A 12232-nucleotide genomic window follows, 5' to 3' on the forward strand; every position below is an offset into this window, starting at 1 on the left:
CAAGGGGCTCACTCTCAAGGCCAGGATGGTGCCAGCAGGCCAAAGTGAGGGGCTCCCCTGAGCCAGGGCATGTACGGGAGACAGGCAGGTTCCACTGGAGAACACAGACTGCAGGCTAGGAAGCCCCTATGGCTCCCAGCCCATTACCATAGATCCAAGATAGCTGGAGCTGAAAGAGCTCTGAGAAGTCACCCTGTCCAGCCCCACAGGGTAGCTGGGAAGGTGAGGCATCCAGATGACTAGGAGCCAGGCCCTGATTCCCAGCCCAAGGCTGTTGCCACCTTTCCAGGCAGCCCCCTGCCTCAGAGCTCACCCGCAGGCTACTGGGTGACTCAGAGAAGAGACAGCACACAGAGAGGGTGGAGGGAGAGCAGAGCGGTGGAGAGGGGGGCCAGGTCCAGGGGCAGCTGTGGGAAAGCTCCAGCACCTCACCCTGGGACAGGCCCAGCCTGGTCACTACTAGCATGGGACCTGGTCCTGCTCTTTCCATGGAGCCCTGGGGAGCCCAGCTGTGAGGTTTAGATGTGAGGTGTCCCCCCAAAGCTCAGGAGTGAAATAGTGCAAGAAGGTTTGGAGGTGAAATGATTGGGTTATGAGAGACTTCCCCTAATCAGTGCCCTAATCCCCTGACAGGGATCAACTTCGTGATCTGTAGGCTGGTGGGGTGCGGCTGGGGGAGTGGGTCATTGGAGGCATGCCTTTGGGGCATTTATTTTATGAACTGAGCTTAGTCTCTCTCTGCTTCCTGGGAACCATGTTGTCAGCTGCTTCCCTCTTCTGCACTCTTCTGCCATGATGTTCTGCCTCATCTTGAGCCCCGAGGAGTGGAGACTCTGTCCATGAAATGCGACCTCTTAAACCATGAGCCCCAAATACACTTTTCCTGCTCTAATTGTTTTTTTCAGGTCTTTTTTTAATCACAGCAGCAAAAAAACCCAAAACCAAAACCAAACAAACAAACAAAACTCACTAAGACACCAACCTCCCAAGGGGCTTGAACTCCCAGCCGCAGGAGCAGCTACTTCACAGCCACTGTCCCCCTGTGGAGTGTGGGAGGTGTCTGAGGATGGCTACCAGATCTGCTCTTGTCTAAGCCGGTGGCTTCTCCCTACCTACCCTGTGTCAGAGAGCCAGTGTTCCTGGGCTCCACCAGCCTGGCCCCAGGAGCTGTGGCCGGCCAGCTGTGAGTTTCCCAATCTGTGCTCTCCCCCCTGGATTTTCTGGTCTGGCAGCTCTTTGAGGGAAAGGCTGGCTCCCTTGGGGACACTCAGGGACAAGGAGTGGTCTCAGCTGCTCACGGTCCAGGGCGGCCATCCAAACTCACATGCCCAAATACCAGACACACGTTCAAACCAATGGACAGAATGTTCTGGCAGGGGGGACTGGAAGCTTCACAACACTGTTCAGAGACACTTGTTTGTCGGTTGTCCACCCACCATGTGCTATTCTGGGTCTTCCCACATGAGGCACGCGAGGGTCCCATGTCTGGTAGATGAAACGCATGGTCTTGAACATCCTGGGTCTGAATCCAGGTTCCACCACTCCTTGAACACAATTTAGCGTCTTGCTGAGCCTCACTCACTGTGCCTGCAGGAGGGGTCACACCATCTGTTACTTTATCATGGCTTAGTCTCACCCCAGTTTTATGATTCTTCTTACCACAAATAAGACCACGACAGTAGCCACTCAACTCATGTTCACAAATCCTTTACAAACTGACAAGGACATGTGGAAGGGAGAAATGTGAGAATTTGAACTTTAACAACATGGTGGACTGAATTAAATTCCCCTCCCTCACTTCAGATGCAAACATGGAGAAGCACTACCAACGAGCCAAAAGATCGCAGTAAAAAATGGGTTTTGTCTAATTTTTATTGTGGAAAAATACACCTAGAATTTGCCATCTTGACCACTTTTAAGTACTATTCAGTGGCATTAAATACATTCACAGTGCTGTTGCCACCGTCGCCACCATCCACCTCCCGAACCCTTCTCAACTTATAAGATGGAAACAGCCCCATTAGCAACTCCCTCCCCATCCTCCCACCCCTTCGACCCTGGTGGCCACCCTTCTGCTTTCCATCTCTGTGAATTTGACTTCTTCAGGTAATTCACAAAAGTGGAATCACATATTTGTCCTTCACTGACTGGTTTATTTCACTTAGCACAGTACCTTCAAGGTTCATCCGTGTTGTCACATGCCTCAGAATTTCCTCCCCTTTTAAGGCTGGATGATGTTCAGTTGCATGTATTGAGCACATTTTGTTGCTGATGAACCTTGGGTTGTTTCTGCCTTTGGCTGTTGTGAACAATGCTGCTTATGCACATGGTTGTACATTTACCTCTTTAAGACACTACTTTCAAATATTTTGATTAGGTACCAAGAAGTGGAAGTGTTGGATCATATGCTAGCTCTATTTTTAGTTTTTTGAAGCCACTCTATACTGCTTTCATTAGCAGCTGTACCATTTTACATCCTCACTGACTGTGTACAGGTTTCTAATTTCTCCACATCCCCAGCAGAGCTTGTTGCTCTGTTTTGATAGTGACCATCCTAATGGTGTAAGGTGGTATCTCATTCTGACTTTTTTTTTTCATTCTGATTTTGATTTGCATGTTTCTAATGACTAATGATGAGTAGGCTGCCTCAGACAAGAATCCCAAGTCAGAAATGTGAAACTAAGAGAACCAGGGAAACCCCTGGATCCCTGCAGGTCGGAAAGACAAACCACCCTGCAGGGCTTGCTCCTCCACATGGGACACAAGAGAACCCTCTGAAAATCACCAGCTAGGGATGGAGCATACAATGACCAAGCATGGGTCACATGATGAAGCAAGCCCTAGGCATTACATATGGCACAGGTTGTACCCCAAGAATAGAATGGGAGAACAACAGGAAGCCTACAAAATCAGTATCCTCTAAATACTTACAGATGAAAGGACAAGAAAAAACAAAGAATGATCAGATACTTTGGAGAAAGAAAGAGAAACATCGCAAAAGAACCAAATAGAATTTTTACACATAAAAAATATAATGACGGAAATGAAAATAGGTGAACTGTCACAGCTAGAAAGAGAATTAGTGAACTGGAAGAAGAAAAAAAAAAGAAACTAGGTGGAGGAATATTCATTGCATAGAAACCTGAGCAGATGCAGGGAATCCATGTCTCTGAATAATAATCTAATCAGAAAAAAAATCTATGTGTGTGTGTGTGTGTGTGTGTTTACATGTGTTGAAAGCAAAAGATAGAGTGTGCGAGTATACACTGAATCAGAAGGTGTGTGTACGTGTGCCTGTGTGTGCCCATGTGGGCAGGCTGGGAGAGGAACCCCAGAAAACATGGACTCTGAATGCCAGTCTATTAAAAGATGACCATTGTGAGCTCGCTTTGAGATCATGTCTTACCTCGTCACACATTTATTAACATGCTTCATAATTTTAGTGGCCAGTTTCATGTATTTTTAATTCTGTCCAATCTCCAGCAATTACATTGCCCCCTTCTGGGACGTCAGGACCCAATGATGGGTCGGTGTAGTACACGGAGCCCCTTTAGTGGCTTCCCATTTTCTCACATGGGACTGGGGTACACTGCTGGCTGAAAGAGGGTGAGCCCTTTAAAAAGGGTCCCCGAGGTGCCCGCCTCTGCATGCTTCCTGCCTGGTCCCAAGGCTTCAGCCCTGGATACCACCCCTCTTCATCTTCCAACCTGTCAACAGCCATGTAGAAAGCACAGCTTACCCAGGACTGCTGGCAGCTGGGTAGTGACCGTACCCGCGTCCTGCCCACGCTTCTGCCCTGCTCTGAACCATCTCCCGAAGAATAGAGACTGTGGGCTTGGGTTTTGCTTTTTTGGGACTGTGCTTTTTACTGAACTAAGCAATAGCAAAGTGATTATGTCTTTTAAAATTGTTTAAGAAAAAGGTCTTCACCTCGAGCACAAACCTTCCTTCCAGGAGATCGAGGACAAGCACCCAAACTCCACAGCAACGTGGGTGGTGGGCTGGGTGTTCTGCCTGGTGCCCCATGGCCTGTGTGATCTTGGGTGAGTTACTTCACTTCTCTGAGCCCCAATTTTTTGTCTGGCCAACAGAAATACAAAATAGTGCCATATTACAGAGTGAGTGAGGATCAAATGAGACAGTGTGTGCAAAACACTGTGGGAAGCTTATTCATTGTGGTCTGCTGGCTCTGTTCTCCATTTTTACCTTTGGCTGCTGTCTGGGGGAGGTCACCAACTGGCACTGCCACAGGATTTGAGATGACATAGGTACTGCGTTGCCCATAGGGAGCTCTGTACTGGCCCTTCCTGTGAGTCCCTTCCTCTCTTAGATCTCACAGATGCCAAAGTGCTCATGAATCCTGTGACTGCACTGAAATGCATCCATTCCCCCCCTCCAAGGGCATCCCATCCTACTTGAAATACAATCCAAACTATTTCCTGTGACATGGATGAGCTGGCCTCTCTCTCCAGCCTCTACTGTTACCCTTCTTCCTTCAATTGCCACATTCCAGTCATACTGGGCCTCAGGGCCTTTGCACATGCTATTCCTCCAGTTTCTCTAGTTCTTTTATAAGACTGAGGCACATCTTTCACATATTCCTTTGGAGAGTTCTCCACTGACCATCTAAACCCTTCCCTACCAAACTTGCATTTCTGTCTCAGCCATTTGTTCCTCTCCTTTAGAGTCCTCACCACAGTACAGCTATACAAGAAAAGTCAATTTATTTGCCTGCTCTCTCTCCCCACAGAACCATGCTCTCCATGAAGGTAGGGACTGTATCTATTTTATTGCCAAAGTATCTCCAGCATCTCATGCAGTACCTGGCTTGAATCAATAATTCAAGATTAGAGGAGACTAAATTAAAAGCAAAACAAAATATCACTCCTTCTCAACTTTGGGGCTAATTTGGAGATTAACTTCTGGACAATGGAGATTAAAATATCAGTTTTTAGGTGGTTTTTTTTTTTTTTTTTTTTTTTGTACTGGGGATTGAACCCAGGGGTACTCAACCACTGAGCCACATCCCCAGCCCTTTTTTGTATTTTCTTTAGAGACAGGGTCTTGTTGAGTTGCTTAGGGCCTCAATAAATTGCTGAGGCTGGCTTTGAACTCACAATCCTCCTGTCTCAGCCCTCTCAGCCACTGGGTTTACAGGCGTGTGCCACTGTGCCCAGCCAAAAATACCAGTTTTAATAAGAAGAAGGTGGATGGAGGTTGTGGCAGCACCAGGGTGAAACTTGAATTGGACTCAGTCTCCCCCAGTCACTGGAAGCTGTGTGTGCTGTCCCCTTCCACACACCCAGCAGGCAACCGGCTCCTGCTGGGTGTTGGAAAGCAAGGGGTGGAACAGGAAGCCTGGGAATTCCCCTCCTCCTGGGACTCCAGGGATGAGAGGGCGCCTTCGACCCTTCTAGCACAGGAGAGATGGAGGCTGGACCTGAAGGCTATGGAGAGTGCCGTCTGATAGGGCAGCGAGGTCAGGGTGCCAGGGCTTCCTGGAGGAGGTGCCAGGGGTCCTGAGGGAAACAGCAGAGCAGAGCATGTGGAGACCCAGGCCTGGCTCTAAGTCAATAGCAGGACTCAGTATGCCCTGGTCCCAGGCTCAGTGGCCAACCCCACAGTTCCCCTCCCTTCCGACAGCCATGGGACACCACATTCACTCTCCTTTCCAAACAGATATTCTGGAGAGATGGGGCTCCGTGATTAGGAGATTGAATCATGGGAGGATTAGAGGAGCTGAAGGTGCAGTATCTACTGAGCTGTGAGGGGGGCTGTTTACAAGCACTGAAGTAGGAAGCCAGAGTCACGCCAAAGTCAGCCCAGAGTGACAACTGGCTCTGAAGACAGAAATGGGCATGTTGGTGTGTGCACGTACATGTGCATCGCATGCCCACACCCATGCACAGCGTGCGTTTATAAGAGGTGTAGAGTGACGGACTGCATGTTTGTGAGGACCCCCGTGCACACAGTAAGCATATGCATGCAGGGCTTGCAGACATGTGTTCACAGATGAAGGCTCTCATTGTGCATATGAACGTGCACTGCGTCCACAAGGCACGTGGATCCACCCATCTGTGTACCCAGAGTTGAGCTGACTACCTAACCAGGTGGCAGAGAGAGAGCGCATGTACGTGTCCACCCAAGTCCGCGTGGAGCAGGCACATGTACAGTGCCCACGCAGACGCCATGTTAAGCGCATGTGTGCTGGACACGGCTCTGTACCGTGTCAGTTCGTGTTGTGCACACACACTCCACAAACCGCGTGTGTAAATGCCAGGCATGTAGGTGGACCACTGCAGCATGTCTGTCCCATCCGTCCACATATATGTGTGACCTGAAATCAACCCAGAGAGGACGGTGAACCGGAATCCACGGTTCCCTGAGAAGTTTGGCAGGAGGGCAGGGCCAGCTCGCCTTCCTCCTGCAGGCAGCACGCGCTGTTTATGTGGACCTGTAAACAATGAATCTTCCCTCGGGCAGCCGCCCGGTGAAGGGCCGGGTTCCCGTCTAGGAGCAGGTGGTGGCGTCACTGCCAAAAGGAACAATGCACACCACATGGGACCCTGGACCAGGCGGAAGCCCATATCTATAGTAGGAAGCTGCTCTTGGTCCAGAGAGGGGCTTTTGGAGGCTGGTGCTGGCACAGCCCGGCTGGCCGGGTGCTGTCGGGTCCCATGCTGATCACGCCCAGCGAGGAAACAAGTGCACTCAGCCCCCAGGCCCTGGTGGCCCTCTCCCTGGCCCCACTATGACCGCAGGAACCCTGGTGTTCAGCAGTCCCGAAGTGCTTTTTGTGAGACCCAATAGACACTGGGAGTGTGGGTCAGCTGTGCAGTGCCCTGTCCACAGGAATGGCCCCTGGATGGGGCAGCATTGTGGACTCTCAGGGCCTGAGGCGATCCCCACTCCCACACACTTTAGTACCATCAGGGAAAGTGAGCATGGTCCTTGGTCCTTCCTAAGACAACTCCTAGGGTGCATCACCAGGGACAGACGCTCAGGCTGGGTTGGACCCTGGAGACCAAGAGGGCTGCGATGGGCTTTGAGCTCTGTCTGGCCTGAGTCCTGCCTCTTCCCCCCTTAGCCTGTTTCTTATCTCCTGGTTTTAGCTTTTCCAAATCTCACTTCTCAATCTACAAATGACACCTGTCTCAGAGGTTTGGTAGAAAAATTAAACAGCATTGACATCTCGAAGGCAATTTTCTCATCCATCATAAAGTCCTACACAATGTTATTTCAAGGCAGGGACAGAGGTAGCAAAGTCACCTGATTGCCTAGGTATGTGTTCTGCCTTTTAAAGTTTTTAATTTGGATGTGTAGGATGTGGCAGGTAGTTACACAGATGTCCTCTGTTGATGCTACCCCTGGCATGGGCGCCCTGTGACACCTACGATGTTGACATTGGCCCTGGCCATGTGACTCATTTGGCTAATGGGATAGTAGCAGAGGCGATGAAAGCAGAGGAGGGATGAGTGCTTCCCCTGGGGACTGGTCCTGGGTTGTCCTTCGGGAGAAGCAAGTGCTACAGCCCACAGCCTTAGCTGGCTGCTGGGCAGAAGAGGCCATGGTGGGTCCTCAACCCAGCTGAGCCTCCACACGACAGAGTGAACGAGCCTGGCAAGATCTGATCCAGCAGCAGAATCGTGAGCAAATCAGAGTTTCAAGTCACTCGGCATGGGGACATTTGTTACTTGGTAATTGGTAACCAATACGCAGGATGTGAGAAGCCTAGAAAGTTCCCATCCCTAACCAGATCTATAGAGTAAGTTAACTGCTGAGGCAAGGCTAGGACACAAGCCCCGGATTCGTCCTACCTCCTCAGTCCCCGTATGTGTTCATTCCCTAGAGCCCAAAATTTCAAGGCCCCTCTGGGGAATGTGGACTGGCCTGGGAGGAGATTCCTTATAGGTTCCCTATAAGGAATACTCACAGCACTGGTATTCCAGAATACTGGAAAGAAAGAGGGCTCGGAAGGCAGGTGGGGGTGAAGAGCCAGAGGAAAACGCCTTCCTTGAAGAGGGAAATAGTAGTCAGAACTCAAGCAGTGAGGTCAGAAGACATGGGGGTCAGAGTCTGACTCTGGCCTCGGCTTAGTTTGTAGCTTTGGAGAAGTCGCTTCATCTGGTGAGCCTCAGTTTCCACATCTGTAAGACAGCTGTCGTGTGCTCTCCTAGCAAGGCTGTGCTGGAGGGCAAAAGAGGCGTCCTGTGGTAACGTCCCCCTCCACACCCAGGTAGCACGGAGGAAATGTGTGACAGTTCCAAAACACACAGCCACTTCTCCAGGGGTCTTGCAAAGATTCAAGGCATTTGGAGCCAGTAGGTGTGACAGAGGGACAGGGTCTCCTGTTAGACGGAGCCTGGGGGAGGAGGAGAAAGGCTGGAGAGGGAGGGAAGCTCCTGCCCTGGGGTCTGTTTTCTGTCCGTCTGCCCAGAGGGCCTGGTTCAAAGGCAGTTACATCCCCTAAGAGGTGTCGCTGATCCCAGGACCCTTGACTCTGTCAGCAAGACCCCATGGCCGCACCCTCTTCACCTTTGATGACTGACCTGTGGCCAAAAGGTCAGACATGCACATCAAACAGCCCTGCTTCCCACAGGCTAGCCAGCCCTGAGGTCCCCTGTCAGCCACATCAGAGCCCACAGCTGGGCCTGGGAGAGGGGAGCCCCTTCCTCAGATCTGGCTTCACCACATTCTCATGCCTTCTGCAGTGTGGCTCAGCCAGCCCCCTGTGAGCACCTGCCCTTCTCGGGGTGTCCTTGCTAGAGGATGGTCATTTGGTTATTGTATCAGTTTCCTAGGGCTGCTACAACCAGATACCATGAACTGGATGATTTGAAACAATGGAATTTAAAAAGAAATTAGGGGCTGGAGGTGTGGCTCAGTGGCAGAGCGCATGCTTAGCAGGCAGGAGGCCCAGGGTTCTGCCCCCAGCACCAACAACGCAAGTCAGTACAGGCAACAGAAATTCATCCTCTCAGGTTCCAGAGGCCACAAGTCCAAAATCGAGCTGTAGGCAGAGCTACACTCCCTCTGAGACATGGGTGTGCTCCTTCCTTGACTCTTCCAAGCTTCTGGCGTGGCTGTCAATCCTAGACATCTCAGGGCCGTCCGTGTAGCCCCGATTGTCTAGCGTTTTGAGGTTTTTTTCCCCTTTCTTTCTCATTTGCAGTTCTGGGAATTGAACCTGGGGGCACTCTACCACTGAGCCACATTCCCAACCCTTTTTAGTCCTCATTTTGAGACAAGTTCTCACTAAGTCATCCCTGGCCTTGAACTTGCAACCAACCTGCCTCCGCCTTCCTAGTCGCTGGGATTATAGTGCCTGGCTCTCCTCTTCCTATGAGGACATGGGCTATATTGGATGATGGGCCCACTCTAGTCCAGAGTGGTTTGACCCCATCACATCTGAAAGACCATATGTCCCATGGGTTAGGACTCCATCTCCTTGGGCTGGGGAAGGGGACAAAATTCAACTCATAATAGGAACACAGGAAAAATTGTGGAGCATTTCTCTACAGTAATTCAATAATAATAACAAAGAAACTCGTTGGCCCTTGGGACCATTCCACAAATATGACACATATTAATGGATGGAAATCCCCCACCATCCCATGCCACAAGTTCCCAGAGGGGACAATTCCCAACTGACAGAAATGTATCATTTTCAAAAAGCCCCTCGAAGGATACAGGAGAGGGCCGTTTGGGGATGGCCCACACTGGAGGTCAGGGTCACATTTGGGGGTAGAAGTGCCCAAGCTTTGTCCATCTCTCACTGTGACTGCCCCCACTGTCATGCCAGATGTCTCCAGGAGATGGCCCGTGGTCAGCCTGGAGGCCAGGGCCGGACTGAGCTGCTGCCCTCCCCCTTGGATGGGGATTTCACACCCAGGAAAATAATTTCCTGGTAAGGAGATTAGAAGGCATCGCCCGCTCTCGGGAACAGGATGGGGCCGGGTGAGGCAGGAGAGGAACAGCGGGAGAGGCCGGGGGGCAGGCGGGGGCTCGGGAGGAAGTGTCACTGTCAATCAGGGCGCTGACCCATCTAATCCAGACTCCCGACTCTCCTGATCCCAGGGACAGATGCCGGGTAAAAAGGTGCAAACTCGGAGGGCCTGGTCCTCCCTGCAGGCCTGCAATACGGGCTCCTCTGCGGAGAGCCGGCTTAATCTTGCCAAGAGATAAGCTGTCCAAAAGGCGCTCTCTGCAGCTCCCTCACGCTTCTGCTGTGCCTCACGTGCAGCACTGTGGTCAGTAACGCAGGGGACGGCAAACTCCCTTCAGTCGGGGGGAGTTGCGCGCTTGGCAGAGGCTGCGATCCAGAGTTGGGGACAAGAACTGGAAAGCCTTTCTGCCTCTTCATGGTGAGGTCTCCACCCAGACTTTCTGGTCTCCAGCCTCATTCATTCATTCATTCATTCACTCAACATGCATTTACTGATCTAACAGGAGCCAGGATCAGATGAGCTCATGGTCCTGACCAGGCATGGTAGGCAACTGCACAAGATGACCTCACCATCCATCCATCTGTCCATCTGTCTATCCATTGCAGACACTGCTCCTAAGTTGACCAGGCACCTGTTTAGAGTGCAAACATCATTCACAGCCTACCCTAGATACCTGGAGCTGTGAATCCAGGCTGAAATTTCCATCTCAACCTGGAATTCTCCTCCATGTAGCCCTTTTCAATGCAACCCTCCACAAGATCTCATTCAATTCACTTGTGCCAAGAAATGGCTCAGGCCCCTGGAGATGCCAGAAGGAAGTGACCAGCTGGCCGTGAGCACTGAGATACCTGTCTGTGAGAAGAGTTCTCCCAGAAGACTGGTGGTGGTACAGGCACGGGCCCTAAATTACAATGGTCCCACTTGTGATTTTTGACTTTATCATTGTTCAAAACGGATCCACATTCAGTAAAATCATACTTTGAATTTGGATCTTTTCCTGGGTGAGTGCTGTGTTGTCCAGTCTTTGATCCTGCTGGGCAGCAGTGAGCCACAGACCCATCAGCCAGACTGTCACCAGGGGAAACAACTGTGCTCTACAGTGTGCTGTGGTGGGCTAGGATGTCGCTGGGCTAGGTGTATTCAACCTATCTTTGATGTATGATATTTTCAATTTATGGCAGGTTATTGGGACGTAACTCCATCCCCAGCGGAACATATGTACTGCCATGGTTTGGATTACCTCCCCCTCCTATTTCTCATGTTGAACCCCCAGCCCCTACTTTGATGGTATTTGGAGATGGGACCTTTGGAAGGTGATTTTAGACAAGGTCAAGTTTAGGATGGGGCCCATGGTGGAATCAGTTCGTTTTTAAGAAGAGATACCCAAGAGCTTGTGCTCTCCCTTCCTTCCTCTCTCTCTCAGCACATAAAGAAGTCATGTGTTCACAGAAGGGTGGACATTAGTAAGTCAGGAAGAGCCCTCACAGAACCAACCCCTCTGCCCCCATTGTGGACTTCCAGCCTCCAGAGCTGCGAGCAGATACTTCTCTGCTGTTTAAGTAGCCTCGTCTCTGGTGTTTGTTATGGCAGTTTGAACGGACAAAGGCAAGTCCTTTTCTGGTAATAGGGTCTAAATTGATTAAATGGATTATATGTAAAGTACTAAGAGTTTTGTGCCTGGTACATACTGAGCAAAATACCAGCTTCCATCACGAGTACCATTCGCTGTGGAAATGGAATGGTAGTGGATGAAATGGGGCGGAGGCGAGCCGTGTCTTTACCTCTTCACTCCTCCAGATCCTGTTCATTCACACCTGCCTCCCTGCTTGTTCAGAGGTCAGCACACATTTTCTCTGGACCAACTGAGATCCTTGTCGCTGTTCCTGCTTATAGTAAAGTAAGACCCAGCTCAGATGACCGGAATCATTCTAAGGAGGCTGGGAAAGCCCTGTGGAGGGTGCCCAAGCCACCAGAGTCAGGGGACTCCCTGAAAAAAGGTGGCACTTGAAGTGTCCCACGAGGATAAGCAGCACTTACTGAGGCAAAGCACTCATGAAGGCCACTCCAGGAAGAGGGAAGGGGTGAGCCAAGAAATGCAAGGAGCTTTAACATTCAGGGGGTCCCTGAGTCCACCGAAGAGTGCCCAGTAGGGTCTTGGCAGGTGGCAGGACCTCTTCTGATAGAATCCCCCACCAGCCCAGGCCAGGCCAGGTGTTGAACTCCAACACTTCCTGTCCAATCTGCTCAGATAACAGTTGTATGACATCAGGCTTCTGAGGCTCCTG

General features: G+C 50.8%; 1 long non-coding RNA gene across 1 annotated transcript in view; it reads right to left on the reverse strand.

Annotated features, from left to right (window-relative positions):
* Positions 1 to 1475: 1475 nt before the first annotated feature.
* The window catches only part of LOC124980419 (uncharacterized), a 38771-nt gene continuing 28014 nt past the window's right edge, over positions 1476 to 12232 (reverse strand). Inside the window, exon 3 of the long non-coding RNA XR_007107797.1 lies at positions 1476 to 1587. This is a non-coding gene — a long non-coding RNA (uncharacterized LOC124980419). The remainder of the gene's footprint in view (positions 1588 to 12232) is intronic.

The sequence above is a fragment of the Sciurus carolinensis genome, chromosome 3 (genome assembly GCF_902686445.1).
Source record: "Sciurus carolinensis chromosome 3, mSciCar1.2, whole genome shotgun sequence".
Taxonomy (NCBI): domain Eukaryota; kingdom Metazoa; phylum Chordata; class Mammalia; order Rodentia; family Sciuridae; genus Sciurus; species Sciurus carolinensis.